Source organism: Poecilia formosa, unplaced genomic scaffold, assembly GCF_000485575.1.
Source record: "Poecilia formosa unplaced genomic scaffold, Poecilia_formosa-5.1.2 Scaffold590, whole genome shotgun sequence".
NCBI lineage: Eukaryota > Metazoa > Chordata > Actinopteri > Cyprinodontiformes > Poeciliidae > Poecilia > Poecilia formosa.
Genome location: NW_006800529.1, coordinates 8,358 through 22,168, shown reverse-complemented (window position 1 = coordinate 22,168; position 13,811 = coordinate 8,358). Strand labels below are relative to the sequence as shown.

Below are 13,811 nucleotides of genomic sequence, written 5' to 3'. Positions count from 1 at the left end.
CTCATATTGTCATTCTTCTATGCAAAAAAATAATCTATTTTATAATATAGCACTGCCCCTAATTTAAAATACACTTACAGCTTAGTATCTTACTGATTGACTGAGTGGACTGCGCATCAACACAAAGCTCTGAATGCATGCAGCTGAAGACACTGGTGGAGTGTGTGATAGCTCCACGGCCCTTAGCTCTGTTCTAAATTTAATCTCCCTTAAACAGCGCAGCCACACTGAGTCATTATGCAAAGCCTGGGTAGGCATGAATGAGAGGAGAGTGCTGTGAAGCTGCGAGATGGCTGAGCACATGAGGCTGCCGCTCCACTGCAGACAGAGATGCAGAAACCAGTGGGAATAAATCAGCACTGTCTGGCACACATGCAGATACACTAAAGCAGAGCAGACGTAGGAACACTGAGTGAAACACGTGAGTTTTGCTATTAGCTAAAATAAAGCAAGACAAAATTTGAAATGAAGCAGAAGCTGAAAGCGTTTGGCTTCTGCTTGATGTCGGGAGGACTTGGAGTGAAATGTTGGATGTCCCTGCTGATGCTGTTTTAAGCTTTCACTGTGGTGAATTATACAAGAGAACAGTTACAAGATCAAAACATGTGGACTGTTTACACACCTGCTGCAGTCCTTAAGGACAACAATCTGTTACTTCTCTTTATAGAAACATGACAGTCTTTCCATTCACAATGCTAATAAGAATCCTAAGCCAGACAAAATAAAGCAGAGAGCTGGGAGAATAATGAGAGAGATCCGCTGATGATCCAGGTGTGTGTGTGTGTGTGTGTGTGTGTGTGCGTGTGTGTGTGTGTGTGTGTGTGCGTGTGTGTGTGTGTGTGTGTGTGCACACTTTCTGGACAGAAACAGCCTCAGGAGAGGTCAGGAGACCCACTGTGTGACTCTGGTGGTTATCTGTCTGTCTTTCTGTTTTTGTCAAGTTTGATCATCTGATCAGGCAGCCAGAGAGAACTTCTAAAACTGTTTTCTTGTCTTTACATTGTGTTGATTCATTTTGAGGGCAGCAGAAGACTACTTACAGACATTTTTATGATTTAGTTTTAGTCTTCATGTTCTTTTAGTTATTTTGTTTTTAGATTTTGTTTTCATTAAACCTTTGTGTTTGTTATCCATGAAATGTGCTATGTGATCAAATGTTACATATGGTTTAAAATAAGTATCATATTTTTAAAAAGCATAATTTTTTAGCAACATTGCTAAAAATGATGGAATTAACCAACAATTTGTTCTCAGACTAGCCTATAAAAGAATATCTTGTTGGTCATACAGAAACAATCTCAAAGATTATGGTTGGACGCTGTATATGTCTTAAGCCCATTAAAAACAATGAGTCAAAGGTTAAGTGGATTGATTATCACTCCAGCAATATTACACATTATTTTAGTAATTAATTCTGGCTTAATTTCTCTTTAATTAAATACATCATAATATTTCCAAGAAAAATAGAGATTTTAAAGTTTATATATAGCAGCAATAGTCATTTTCTAATTAGTGATTGGGTCATGCTTGATTTTCTTCAAAGATCAAACATACAGTATCTCAGAATGGTGCATTCTAATTAAAGCACAGACGTGTATTCCATAACACATCCTTTGCCAGTGACAACACTGCTTTCCCACATTCACAGCAACATCAGGTGCAAAACTTCATTTACACATTTTCTCTTCAGCCAAAATCACATTTATTTATTGACCCTATTTTACCAATTCAAAAAAGGATTTTGCGAGAAATTGAAAGTTTATCATTAGTCAGTGGCTTAGCAAACTTTTTTTAAGTGTGGTGGTTTTTAACAAAGGGGGCTGGGCGGGGGCCGATGTGGTATGTGTTATTAAGTGGAAAGTTCTGGTACTGCTGAAGCCCTGTCCACACAGAGACGAGATGAGGTGCCTGTGCATTCACAAGGAACAGACGTCTTGGGAGACCAGAAGAGACCATTGTTGAAACCGGATCCCAGACTGGATAAAGTGTGACTGACCATGACAAAACAAGGACCAAGTGTCCCAGGAGGCATTTTGACTTATTTACAAATTCAGAAAGTGCATATTCTAAGCTTTCTAATAATGCCAAACACATAGAGATGAAAATATGACAAAGATATGGCCTGCACTCTGAAATATGTTGTTTACCTTCACATTTTCTGTGCTATTATCAAATAAACACATCTTGTGTTGTTTTCTACATATTATGAGTTGCTTTAGTTAAAAAAAAACTGGACACAGAATATGTGTTAAACTGTTGAGCAATCACATTACTCTGTGGATGTCTGCAGTTCTGGAACTTTCCACAGGAAGAACAGTCAATTGAAGCAGCTGCTTGTTGTTGTTTATTTGTTTGTTTTTTGTTTGTTACTTTATTTGACAGCTTCAATATGCAATGAATAAAAGATGCTTTTCACCAGATTCGTTGTGAGTGGATGGTTTTCTTTCTCTGTGTTGCCTAATGGTAACCCGCCTGCCTCCCAATGACAGCTGGAGGTAGGCATCGCCTGAGCTCTACTTCTTTAATCCAAACATTCAACATATTTACCATGCAAATAGTTTATCGCAACTGATGTGTTAAAATTATTTAACACAATACCTGTGGTAAAGGAACACAATTATTGTGTTAAATACTCTTAACACAATAACTGTGTTGAATTTAACACAAACTGTGTTGTCTTTATTCACACACATCACTGTGTTGAGTTTTGACACAATTTGTGTTAATATTAACATATCTGTTAAAGAGTGTGGGAACGTATTAGAATTTCAGAGGAGGAGCTGAATATATATTTCTACAAAACATAAACCTTTTCATATATTGCATTTTTTCACAGATTAAATGAATATCAGTGTCACAAAAGACATTTGCAGTGTCTTTTCAGAATGTGAACAGTTTATAGATGTTTGGGTCTGAGTATGGGCTATAAAACATTTCCAGTAAATTTCACTCAGGTAAAATAAATTGGTTCGGCAGTGATTCCTTTGAAAATGTTCCCATTGTATTTAGGGAGCCAGTGTTTCATTGGGAAGAGTAGTTTTAACTGGAAAGTTGTGGGATTGATCCCAGTTAGCCCCTCCAGACTAATCCGATGTTGTCTACAGATTGGGGTATGAGTGTGTGAATGTTGTGAGTGCAGCTTTGATTGGTCAGCATAACTAGAAAAGAGCTGGAGAGGTTGATTTCATTTACTCTGAAAAATTGAGAGCCTCACCGAGGAACCGGAAGGTTCTGCGCACCAAAGGGTTGAGGTAACAGCAGTCGCCAGTTGCCACTGTCTTCTCTGAGCGATCAAACTCTTTGGATGTGTACTGGACCAGGAACAGCACTGTCTCAGTTATTGTGATCTAAAGGCAAAAAAAAGATCAGAGACAAATCACAGAATTCAGTTCCTATGAATATTTTCTCACTGTATGTTACATGACACTGAAGTCATGAGACTGTGGGCTTCATCTGCACATCTGTGGAATACACTGAAACATATGAGGGGGAGGGAGTACTGCAGGAGAAGGGAGAGCTTATGTGATGCGATTTAACTTTTTTAAATAAGTCAGATAGCCTGAAGGCAAAAACTACTGCTGTGTGAATGCTGGAATCTAGAAATGAATACCTGGGTGGATTTTTTGCTCTGCAGGAACACTGACAGCACAACAGACTGGAAAATAAAACCAGGACCTTCCAGAAGTCTGTTGTTACTTTTTGATCATAAATAACAGACACGAGACATAAAAAAGAAAATCCAGTTAAACGTTTTTCTACAAGGCTACTGCAGTCCACAGTAAGTCATAAGACATGAGCAAACAGATGAGTAACTTTTTTATATACATATAGAACTTTTTCACAAATAAGTGCTTCACAGAGAAAAAGAAACTCAAAACATGATCAAATATGTAGAGAGAAATTCAAATGATACAGATAATTAAATTCTAGATGTGTAAAAAAAAATTGTAAAAAGTGTGAAAATGTGTTAAGAGACAATTCTATTCAGAATACTCTTAAGGAAAAGCATGTTAGGGTAAAAACATCTTCGGCTGGATTATAAATGTTAAAATTGTAGATGGGTCTGCATTAAAAATATTCTGTATGGGGCCCTGAATGTCTGGGGCCTTTAACTGCTTCTTAGTTTATTTATGCTTTGGGTCGGCTCTAACTGTGAACAGCATTACATTGAAGATCCACTCACTGATGACTTGATTGGGATTTTACAGAATTGCAAAAAATTAATTGTATTTTTTTTTTTTTTTTGGTTAGTTGCTTTTAAAACTCTACGATTGTGTTTAAATATTGTCAACAGTGTCTTCCATTATTGCCCAGTAATATTTTTATATTTCCTGTCAGCCTGACATTTTTTAATACAAAAACATCAGAATCAGAATCAGAATAATTTATTGTCATTGTCACAAAGACAACGAAATTGCAGTTTCAGTTACAACCATCCATCACGCAACAACAAGAGGGGGGCGAGGGGTTTCAGCAGAGGAACATTGTTTTCTAAACATGGTGGACCGCCTCTGTGCCCTGACCACCCAGCTTAGTTTTCTGAGGGAAACCTGGATGTTTTAATGACTAACAAACTTTAATAACCGCTAAGACTAGAGACGTTCAGCTCCAGTCTGGTTAAACTGAAATGATACTCAGGCTTTGCCCCATTTCATCATTGTTTTGTAATACCGAACATATTCCTTGTTCATTTTTCTATTTGCACACAGAACAGTGTCTTCTCGTGACTGGGGCTGTGCTGCAGCTGTAGAGATAAAAATAACAGCAGCCATTATTCAACTAGAACCATACTTCACAAAACCGGTTTTCCTCTCAGCTCTCTTTAGTATCACATTATTGCTATAAGCAAACAATTTTAGCTCATGCTGTAGTTCTTGTCAGATGTGAACATGATTTCTTGTCTATCTGCATACATTCTTAATTGACAGAGAAGCAGATTATTACGAATCACTAAATACAGTAATCACTTGCTTCTGGCTTACACCGGAACAAAAACAAAGTATTTGCTAACTAAACTGGAACAAGAACACATGCTTTATGTTTTCACAAGAACCAATTCCATAACACGGGAGTTCAACCAAAAACATAAACCGGTCTTATTTACAGTTTGTTTGTTAGATGATTATTTGAGCAGCTGTTATGCTCAGTTAGGTCCATCAGCAGAGGAACATTGTTTTCTAAAACAGGTTGTCAGCTAATTTAAAACATACATGCAGACACAGTGGCGCAAAAAGTGGGCATCCAGCGCATGCAACGCATAGGGGCGATGCACCAGAGGGGGCGTCAAAACCCGTCTGGAGGGGGCGGCGCACCGATGATGAGTTCGCATCCACTTGAGCGCTCTTACCCTCGCGCCCATAACAGGGTAAATGTAACGAGTTTTACCTTTCACGTACCTTCGTGTCGGGGGGGGTAGAGCGAGTCTATGTTGTGTACTCATCCACCTGAAAAATGTAGCGCGTGTGCTCCTTCACCGTCACGTACCTTCCTCCGGGTGGGGGGGAGGGGGCGCCGATTTATGTGTTCGCATCCACCTGAATAATATGTAGTTGCGACCCTATGCAGACATGTTTCTATTCAAACATGGAACATGGCATATGCACATAAAGGTTAGCAGTAAAAAATAAAAACACAAGAAAACAAGAACCAGAGGGAGACCAACAAGTTACAAGTGAAGTCTTTGTAAGTAGAGATACGTAGAAACTTCTTCTCGGTGTCACACTGAATTAGCTAATCAACTATAAGACAAACATAATCCACCTCTGTTATCTGTGACATGTTTGGGGTTATAGGTCAAGGTAGAAGCTGGGCTAATATGTCAGTGTTTTCACAAAAGAGGAGTTTTCATTGTTCACATGAATACAACAGGGAAAAATTTCCATTCAGGAACTTGTTTAAAAAAACCTTTCTAGGATCTCCTAAACATTGTTTCTATGTGAACGTGGGGCACTAATGGTTATGTGTTGAGATTTTTCTTTAGTTCAGAAGATACTGCCTGTACAGATGTCCCTGCTTTAGAGTCCTCACCAACCTCTTGCTGTCAGAAGTTTGTCTGAAAAACTCTTTTCCACTGTGTGATTTTTGCCTCTGTGAAAGATATGAAAAAAAAAAGAAAACTGATGACTGCTGATTTAGGTTCTGCTGATCAAGGACAGTCAGCAACTAGCTGACTGATGTGACTCTGATGTAGTAACACATCTTGCAGTCTGGTATCTTTAACCACAGACAGAAGATGCACCAGATGATTCAGGGAGGCATTTTCTAAATGATCTTTGGAGGAAGGGAGTAGAAAAAAATGCAATGCCAGGTTTGGATTGGGAGTCCATTTATTGTGCTCTCACTGAGGAATGCTCCACATCATCTAAGCCAGTGGTGCCCAAACTCGGTCCTCGAGTGCCGGCATCCTGCATGTTTTAGTTCTTTCCCTGGTGGTATTAACGACCTCCTCAGCAGGTCAGTGTTCTTTTTAGGCCTTCTAATTAGCCATTATTTGATGCAGGTGTGCTAAACCAGGGAGAGAACTAAAACATACAGGATGCCGTCCCTCGAGGACCAACTTTGGGCACCACAGATCTAAGCCATGTGGCTGATTTGCTTCTTTTGCCAGGATGCTCCTGGTGGCGCAGACTGGTTCTGATCCAGGAAATGTGCTTCTGGCTGGTTTCACACTCAGCCTACTAAGGAGTTAATGTTTAATTCAGAGGTTCTATCCTCTGGGATTTGAACCAACAACTCCCAAACCATTTCTGGTCTGGATGTTTCCAGTGGGCTGAACATCCACACATATGACATTCAGCCAGCTAATATAACACAGTGCATCCAAGTGTGCACAAGTTTGTGCACAAATGTCTGTTGTGTGGTCTTGGAGGCAACTGGTTCTTCCAGCAGGAGTTCACAGTGTGGCAGGTAATGCTATATGTTTATTTGTCTGCTTGCTTCTGGTTTGAGACTGCTATAGCTGCAAAAATGTTCCATAACCCGTCCAACATCCTCCCACAGGGTTCAGATCCTCGCCTGTGCCATTTAACATCACTGTGGTGAACTATATCTCCATGTTCAGCTTGGATTTCCTGGGATTAAAATTAAGCAATAATAATTTTGTAATTAATTCAATTATCTCTTCTATTGCTTTGATGATCAAACTTGAGTTGTTTTAGGTAGAGGACCAGCTGGTTAATGATACAGTGACCTCCTTGACATCTTCTCCTGTGGATTTCATTACAGATAAGTGGACGGTCCACTCCATTCTCCAGCTGGGGCCAGTGGACAACAAGTGGACAACAAGTGATAATTCTACTCATTCCGTTCTACTCCACTGTTGTGTCATTCTATCATCCACTGAACAGCCAGATGTGAATGAATCTGTGCCTGTAGTCTGACTGTTTATGTGTGGAAGTCTAGAAGTATTCCTATTATGTTGAAGTCCTCATCAGCTTGTCTCAGAAAGATGGATAACTGACCAGTTCATGTGATGCACCTGTCCCTTAGTGCCCAGCTGAACTGTTTCTATCAGATGGTAGCTCTTCCATTCTGGGAGCCACAGTGCTACGTCTCAGGAAAACAGTTGGGAAGTTTAGCTTTTTCCCAAGACAAATGTTCGCCACCTTTTTGTAGGCACTGTTTTTAACATTCTATAGAAAATATGAACATGAAATTTAGTGAGAAAAATTGTAAATTCAGAGTAGTTTTGGCTTTTGTGCAACTCATTTTCTAGTTACCAAGTTTGAAATTCTGGAATTATAACTACTCACAAAAAAAGAGTTGCAATTGTTTTAAAAAGAACCACAGTGAGTTTTATTTAATCCTTGTATCTGTCCTTATTTCCTCCAACTGCCCAACATGTTTAGAAAACATCTTTGGGAAAGGCAAGGAATGGCTGAGGTCCAAGGTCAGACTGTAGAATTGGCTTAGCAGCACTGAGAGCCAAAGACCATTTGTCCACTTCCTCATCAGCTTAGCAGGAGCTGACAGCGCCACAGTGACAATGTGTTACTTGTTTAGTCCCTAACTATCTCCCTGTGAGAGGAGGGTCCGTCGGATAGTCGAACCTCAGATTCAGGAAGAGCAGTGTGGTTTTCGTCCTGACCGTGGAACACTGGACCAGCTCTACACCCTCGGCAGGTTCCTGGAGGGTGCATGGGAGTTCGCCCAACCGGTCTACATGTGTTTTGTGGACTTGGAGAAGGCGTTCGACCGCGTTCCTCGGGGTGTACTGTGGAGGGTCCTCCAGGAGTAGGGGGTACCGGGCCCTTTGATACGGGCTGTCAGGTCCCTTTATGACCGGTGTTGGAGTCTGGTCTGCATTGCCAGCAGTAAGTCGGGCTCGTTTCCTTTGAGAGTTGGACTCCGCCAGGGCTGCCCTTTGTCACCGATTCTGTTCATTACTTTCATGGATGGAATTTCTAGGCGCAGCCGAGGTGTTGAGGGGATCCGTTTTGGTGGCCTTAGGATCGCGTCTCTGCTTTTTGCGGATGATGTGGTCCTGTTTGCTTCATCAGGTTGTGATCTGCAGCTCTTACTGGAGCGGTTCACAGCCGAGTGTGAAGTGGCTGGGATGAGGATCGGTGCTTCGAAATCCGAGGCCATGGTCTTGAGCCGGAAAAGGGTAGCATGCCTTCTCCGGGTCGGTGTATGTGTCCTGCCCCAAGTGGAGGAGTTTAAGTATCTGGGGATCTTGTTCACGAATGAGGAAAGAAGGGAGCAGGAGATCGACAGGCGGATTGGGGCAGCATCTGCTGTGAAACAGGCGCTGTACCGGTCCGTCGTAGTGAAGAGAGAGCTGAGCCAAAAAGTGAAGCTCTCGATTTACCGGTCGATCTACGTCCCCACTCTCATCTATAGTCATGAGCTTTGGGTCATGACCGAAAGAATGAAATCACGGATACAAGCGGCCGAAATGGGTTTTCTCCGCAGGGTGTCTGGGCTCTCCCTTAGAGATAGGGTGAGAAGCTCGGTCATCCGGGAGGGACTCAGAGTAGAGCCACTGCTCCTCCACGTCGAGAGGAGCCAGTTGAGGTGGCTCGGGCATCTGGTAAGGATGCCTCCTGGACGCCTCCTTGGTGAGGTGTTTCAGGCACGTCCCACCGGGAGGAGGCCTCGGGGAAGACCCAGGACACGCTGAGGGATTATGTCTTTCGGCTGGTCTGGGAACACCTTGGGGTTCCCCTGGAGGAGCTGGAAGAAGTGGCTGGGGAGAGGGAAGTCTGGGCCTCCCTTCTGAAGCTGCTGCCCCCACGACCCTACTCCGGAAAAGTGGAAGAAAATGGATGGATGGATGGATGGATGGATGGATGGATGGATGGATGGATGGATGGATGGATGGATGGATGGATGGATGGATGGATATCTTCCTGTGTTCTCTGCTTTCTGTTCATATCTGTCTGAGTGGACCTGCTCCCTGCAGGCTGCAGCAAGACGGTATGATCAGACTTATGGCTTATTGATTAAACTGCTCTTCTAGTGATGTTGAACTTGTGCACTCTTTTTTTCCTCCATCCTTCATCCTTAAGCTGTCACTTATTTCATTTTATACAAATCTATGCCAGGACTCTCATCTGTCATCATCAGCAGTGCACCACAGGACAAGGTTTAGCAGGTCATTTAGCCTCCCTCCAAACAGCTTCCACTGTCATTCCTACTGGCTCCATATTTCTCCATCTGCAGGGTAATCAGGTTTGTAGCCACAACAGATGTTAGATGGAAAAACAACACTGGCTTCCATGTGAGCAATAGAAATGGCTTCACAAAGAGACTCTTGAGACAAGATGGAGGACCATCCCATTTTGTCTCCACTCTGTAAATTCCAGAGAGCATCATTCAATAATTTGAACATTATGGTTTTAAGATAATAGTTGTCAAAGAGATATTATGCAAGCGAAAGAAGGAGGCAATCGGACCCTGCAGTGTGTGGTTGAAGCTTGTTGGGATGATTTCAGCAGAAATGTGCAGCCACTGCAGATGTAAGAATCATTTTGCTTGGCAAAAATGATAGAAATGTTTGCTTTAAATTTGAACTCAAAGCTAAAAAATATTTTAGAATAAAGACCTACTGGCATCTTTAATAATCTTTTCAGATCGATAATGTCACTCAGTCCAACAGTAAAGGTGCTGTTACACAGTGTGACAGACAGATAGGAGAGGCTGAGCATGCTGCCTGCGTCAAGCCAGTGCTAAGGGTGATGGAGGAGGAGACGGTGTTGTGGATCCTGACAGCCTGAGGTCTGTTGGTCAGGAAGTCCAGAATCCAGTTCCCCAGTGTGGGACTCAGTCCAAGAGAGGAGAGCTTCTGCACCAGGGTTTGTATTACCATGTTATGACAGTATTGAGACAGATAATCTGTGAAAAAAAAACAAAAACAAAAACAAGCTTTTCCACCTTCTCCTAGTGCTGTATAAAAACAACCAATCAGAGCCAAGGGGGGAGCCTTGGCTCTCACAGTCATGCCTGTGTGTGCTCTCACCTGTCCATTCTCCCTGTCTCCCTCCCTTGCACTCAGCTAAGCTACAGTCATCAGCAGAGCCTGTTGTGAATGCTAAGGCTGGTTAGTGTAACCCGAGTTACATTCTAGGATTATTAGAATTTGAAATAATCCAAATTAAAGTCAATCCAAGTGATTTCTTAAAAACTAGGTTCGTCTGCTGGAGGAGGTGGCAAATTGTAAAAACACAGAGACAAGTAGATGGTGCAAAATCCGTGAGTTGTATTGATATTTACAATATATACAAATTAGTCCACAATTTAGAGTTCAAAAGGGTTCCTTAATCCAAGAAAGTCAACCAGTCTTTGTTGATGATGAAAGGAAAAACAAAAAATATCCAGTTCCGTCAATGAAGACTGTTGGGCCGAATCTCCAACCAGTTCGGAAGTTTTCACAGATAAGTGTTGTATCTCCGGATCCGCTAATACGGTTAGCTCGCCAGTCTGGTCAGCATGAAGCCAGACAATCCGTGATGCATCTTAAACCCTTCAGCCACTCCTTGAGCGGAGGGGGGGGGGATCTGCAAAACACCTGGCCTGTGTAAACAGGCCTAAATAATCAATCAACATGTACATGTATTTTCTAATTACAGGAGTTTACATAATTAAATGCAACTTATGCAAATTCAAGTTACTCTTTTCACAACAATAGTTTCAATAAGCATTTCAATTTGAATGTGCTTTAGATTGGCGTCAGCTACTTAACAGCTGGGGAGGCTAGTGCTAGCATGCTAGCTCCCGAACAAACACTCACCAGTTCCCTCTTGACAAACCGTGATCGTTTCAACGTTTAGCCGAATGTTCACGTCTGTAAGTTAACAGAGGCACACAATTGATAGATGTACAATCGACATTTGAAAACCGCTTTGGGAACCGAACAGAAGCCTACCTGCACGTCAGAGTCCGACAGCGTCTCCTACCTAAGGTGCGATTCAGCAGCAATAAAAGCCGTAGCTGTCAATTTAGGACGCTGACGTGCAGCTGTCACATGACGTTGAAACATCGCGAGAAGAATGTTCTCGCTTGGTTTGTGTTAAATAAATTAAGGAAAGGAGGATTTTAATTAAATCTTTAAATAAAAATAAATAAAATTAGATCTAACAAAATAGAAAAATAAAAACTGAATCTAACAGAAAAATTATCCTGGTTACATTAGCATGGCATCCAATAACGTTATATAAACGGTTTTCCTGTAATGAATTGTTCCTCTGCCATTAGCACATTTAGCAGCATGTTCATTACAATGATTGTCCTTATTAAGACCCTCCTTCCTGGCTCTGATTTGATGTTTTTGGTGTATTTCTTCAGACGGCAATAGTAGCTCAGGGAGGAGCTCAATTTCTTAATATGCTATATGTCTCCCGTGGTGGGTTGTAACAAAGTACTTGTACTTACTTAAGTAAATTTTTAATGTATCTGTAAGTAGATTTAATCATAGGTACTTATGACTTTTACGCCAAGATTCTACAGTAACTACATTTCTATAAAGCATTGCGGTACACTTTACATTCAAGTCGCATTGTGCTTTTTTGATTTGTTTGCTAGTTTGAAAGTAATCAATGGAGAGAGAGGAATTGGTCCACTGAACCACTGCAAAGTGGTAAAGTACCATTAGGCCCTCCCTCAAGAATAGCAAGGCCAAAATGAAGTCCATCAAGGGTAGTCATCCAGAAGACCTGCGCCACCCATGGCCTTGTTTAAAAGATTTATTTGAGAGCGGTCAATGGAGTAGAACATGGGTGGTGGTAGCTCCTGCCAATTTCATTTAAAATTCTTATTCAACTGTGCTTTCCCTTGTAAACCAAGTCTTTGTTATCTACTTAGTTTAACTCTGGTCCTGTGTATATATTTTGGCACTACGTGGCAATGTCAGGAAAGGGAAAATCTCGTACTATTCAGACGCAGCTAAAGTCATGCTCACAGGCCTCGGTTTCTTTGCCGGTAGACCCAGTGGCGCAAAAAGTGAGCATGCAGCGCATGCAACGCATAGAGGCGCTGCACCAGAGGGGGCGTCAAAACCCCGTCTGGAGGGGGCAGCGCGCCGATGATGTGTTCGCATACACTCAAGCGCCCTTACGCTCCTTCACTTCGCGCCCATAACAGGGTAAATGTAGCGAGTTTTACCTTTCACATACCTTCGTCTGGAAGGGTGAGGGGGGTTAGAGCAAGCATATGTTGTGTATGCATCCACCTGAGAAATGTAGCGTGTGTGCCCCTTTGCCTTCACGTACCTTCCTTTGGGGGGCGCCAATTTATCTGTTCGCACCCACCTGAATAATATGTAGTTGCGACCCTGGGTAGACCCATGTGTCATAACCGCTCCGACTCAGATGAACCCGGACGCTCGAACTACTGTCTTTTTTGAAAGAAGATATTGCCGGTGTTCTGTCAGATCAGTATACGTTGTCAGATAGTCATACGCTTAGCTCAGACATGTATATGTTGTCATTACCATATGATTTTATTTAATCAGCAACATAGAATCATGACGTAGATCAGTGTTTCTCAACCTTTTTTGGGCCAGCGCCCCCCTAGCCTTTATCCAAGTCCCTCACTGCCCCCCAGCAAAGAATTTGCAGGCTACTTTGCACTGACCATTATTTTATTAATATTACTGTCACTATTGTAGATGTTTTGATTTTTATGNGGTCTCATCGCTCTCTTCAACCCAAACCCAAACCAGACGAACGACCTCAAGTAATCGTGTGCAGGCTTCATTACTACAGTGACTGTCTGGACATTTTACGTCTTGTGAGGGTGCGCCAGCGGATTAAAGTCGGAGCCGGGACTATATCGATTTTTCCGGATCACACTGCGAAGGTTGCCCGGGCTCGGGCAGCCTTCAATAAGGTAAAGCGGCTACTTCGTGGCATCGAAGGGATCAGGTACGAACTTTTCTACCCAGTGCAGCTGCACATTACTTACAATGGAGTTGTAAAGGAGTTTACTGCATACGAGGACGCAAAGCAATACGTTCAGACTTTGATTTCTGAGTGAGCCCTATTCGCTCTTAATGAGCCCTGGTCATAGACTGTGTTTGGGTGAATATTAGAGGTGTGCCGATCGATCGACTACTGATCATAATCGGCCGATTTTCGTTAAAAAGTGTATGATCGGTGATCGGATCATGGTCTCTTGTTGCCGATCACCTGCATCTCATTTCGCAGCCTGCATGTGCGGCTGATCTCCTCTTTCCTTCACACTGTGCAGCAACAAATCCTAAATGATGTGGCAAGGAACTATAGCGCTCTTAGAGTGAATAGGGAAGTTTGCGCCGAAGAAATACCTTGGGGGTGAAGAATGTCAAAATGCACACAACTAATCTAATATGACGT

At 42.2% G+C, this 13,811-nt stretch overlaps 1 long non-coding RNA gene across 1 annotated transcript; it reads right to left on the bottom strand.

Moving 5' to 3' along the window:
* Positions 1–10,679: 10,679 nt before the first annotated feature.
* Positions 10,680–12,926, bottom strand: LOC107834342 (uncharacterized). The gene is made up of 2 exons (XR_001660132.1): positions 11,366–12,926; positions 10,680–11,284 (listed from the first exon to the last, which is right to left on the bottom strand). It is a non-coding gene; the product is annotated as an uncharacterized LOC107834342 (long non-coding RNA).
* Between the last annotated feature and the right edge of the window lie 885 nt (positions 12,927–13,811).